The sequence below is a fragment of the Prionailurus bengalensis genome, chromosome X (assembly GCF_016509475.1).
Source record: "Prionailurus bengalensis isolate Pbe53 chromosome X, Fcat_Pben_1.1_paternal_pri, whole genome shotgun sequence".
NCBI classification, from domain to species: Eukaryota; Metazoa; Chordata; class Mammalia; order Carnivora; family Felidae; genus Prionailurus; species Prionailurus bengalensis.
This window is the reverse complement of record NC_057361.1, coordinates 51,000,702-51,003,661: the sequence shown is the minus strand read 5'-3', so window position 1 is coordinate 51,003,661 and position 2,960 is coordinate 51,000,702. Positions and strand designations below refer to the sequence as shown.

General features: G+C 44.3%; 1 pseudogene; it reads right to left on the bottom strand.

The window, feature by feature from the left end:
- Positions 1-1,178: 1,178 nt before the first annotated feature.
- Positions 1,179-2,679, bottom strand: LOC122477070 (annotated as a pseudogene).
- Between the last annotated feature and the right edge of the window lie 281 nt (positions 2,680-2,960).

Genomic DNA, 2,960 nt, shown 5'->3' with positions numbered 1-2,960 from the left:
GTCATGTATTCAAATAGTGAAAGTTCGACTTCTTTGCAAATTTGAATGCCATTTATTTCTTTTTGTTTTGTGATTGCTGAGGAGAGGACTTCCAGTAGTATGCTCAATAACAATGGTGAGAGTGGATATCTCTGTCTTGTCCCTGGTCTTAGAGGAAAAGCTCTCAGTTTTTCCCCATTGAGTATGATATTAGCTGTGCGTTTTTTATATATGACCTTTATGATCTTGAGGTTTGTTCCCTCTATCCCTACTTTTATGAGGGTTTATTTATTTATTTTTTTTTAATTTAAAAAAAATTTTTTTTCAACGTTTATTTATTTTTGAGACAGAGAGAGACAGAGCATGAACGGGGGAGGGGCAGAGAGAGAGGGAGACACAGAATCGGAAACAGGCTCCAGGCTCTGAGCCATCAGCCCAGAGCCTGACACGGGGCTCGAACTCACGGACTGCGAGATCATGACCTGGCTGAAGTCGGACGCTTAACCAACTGTGCCACCCAGGCGCCCCAATGAGGGTTTTTTTTTAAATCAACAATGGATGCTGTAGTTCCTCAAATGTTTTTTTTTTCTGCATCTACTGAGAGGATTATATGTTTTTTATCCTCTCATTTATTAATGTGGTGCGTGATGTTGATTTTTTTTAAATAGGCTCTAGCCTTGCAACATAGGAACAAATCCCACTTGATTGTGGTGAATGATTCTTTTAATGTACTTTTGGATTCAGTTTGTTAGTATTTTGTTGACAATTTTTGTGTCAATATTCATCAGGAATAATGGCATATATTTCTCCTTTTTAATGAGGTCATTGTCTGATTTTGGAATCAAGGTAATGCTGGCCTCGTAGAATGACTTTGGAAGTTTTCTTTCCATTTCTATTTTCCTCAATATTTTGAGGAAAATAGGTACTAACTCTTCTTTCTTTCTTTATTTCTTTCTTTCTTATTTCATTCTTTCATCTGGCTTTCATTTATGAGCAATCTTGATACTTCTCATTACATGTTGCATTTTCTTGGGAAAGGAAAGGATAGTAAAGAAAGTGAATAAACTGCCTCCCACTCTAAGGGCATGGAAAGTGGTAATGATATGCAGATGTGATTAACAAGAAGTGGCAAGCAAGAAGACACCCCATGCCTGAGGTAGAATTATGTGCAAAAACCATTTTGGTCTATGTTCATCTCCTCAGTGGGAGGTATCCATGAAATGAGCATGATTGCCAACATGGCCAGAAGAACCATTGGTCCCCTCATGAGTCAGATGATGAGAAGGGATGCACTCTTCCCTTCTGAGTAATTCAGACTGAAGTAGGGCTGGACAGGGTCACAGAACATAGTGTGAGAGTAGTGAAATATGTGACACCTGTTTGTCATGTTATAGAAGGAACCTTCATCAGCACCATAATCCATAGAAATCTCTACCCCTGGAAAGGGGTCTTCTGGTGGTTGGAAGTCATTGGGAAGGTAAGAGCCTAGTATTCTTTCCCATACCACAAGGACACTGCCCACAATCTCTTTTGGATGGCCAAATTTACTCCACATTTTCTGCACATTGAATTATGGTACACTTTGATTTATATCCCATCTCTACCTCCCAATTATATGTGCCAGCAATGAAACATGGAGAACCCAAGACACATGGAAACAGATGTCACTGCTCAGGGTTGTTGGGCAGGTCCTGCTGGAGGTAATGGTACTGCACTTCCTGCAGGAGAGGATCAAGCTGGGAAAGGCTGTGTCTGGTCCAGAGTCACTTGCACTGAGTATAATTGAGCTTCTTTCAATTCTTAGATTTTCTCTATATATGACTGCATTTTTTTTTCTGTGAACTGCTTCAGATTTTTGGTCAAGAACAGACATTTTTGGGCACAAATGTAAATTTTATCTTGCAGATCTGAAGGTGTGATCCAGGGTTAAGAGATCCTTATTCTTTCAGCTCTGCTCAATGTATTCCTGATATCCTGCAGGAACTCCCTGTTGCACTGCTGCTGCTTTCCTTCCAGCTGGGCAATCGGGCTACTCATGTGGGAGATGTTGCAAGACAAGTGGGTGATGGTGCCATTGATGCTGTTGTAGATAGACAAATGTAGTTCCTCAAGACAGGCCAAGAGGCAATACTCACGCCCCCTCAAAGAATGATAGAGCTTCTCAAACTCCCAGATGATCTTCTCCTTCTCCATATGGGTCAGACTCAAGAGTTCAGCTCATGCTTTCTCCCCCTGTGTCTAACACCTCTATAAGTCTCTCAGTCTTTTCAGGTGGTCCAGCTTATTTGCTCCTTGAAGTCCTCCACTGCCTCCTCAAGTGGCCGCACATTGTGGCCACTGTGCTGGTGGTACCAGTCTCACACCATTTGATGAACATCTGGTCTGCCTTGTAGTACAGCTTCAGGGGCTTGTGGTGCTTCTTGCATATGCCCATATTGCCCTCAGGCCTTAACAGCAGCTGGCAGAGCAGTTACTACACCAGCTGGGTGATACTGGCCTGGTGCTGGTTGAGCCCATGTGCCATTGCAGGAAGATCTCCAGGCACTGAGGACACCACATTTTGGTCTCCACCTTACCCTAAGAGTAGGTGAGGCATGTGAAACAGATGTTGTGGCCCCTGTCGGGAATTGTGATCTGGTTACAGGAACATGGAGCAGGTGGTCTCCTGTTGTAAGCAGTAGGCCTGTTCCTGGAGGCCATGGGTGGGCCTGTGGGGTGCAGGACATGGGCTCTGGTGCCCACCTCTGTGTGGAACCAAACTTTATGACACTCCTCCAGCTTGGGGCAACCCTCTAGCAGAGGGTTGTGCTTCCTGGCCCAGAACAAAGACACTCACCCTGGCTCCACTTTGGCTAGCCATCCCTGGGCCCAGGCAACCCATCAAGTGGGCACATGGTTCTGCCTTCATTGGGAGCCCCATGGCTGTTCAAGGAGGATGATGAGAGGCACTGCCATGTGGACTGGGAACAGCCTACACTCAA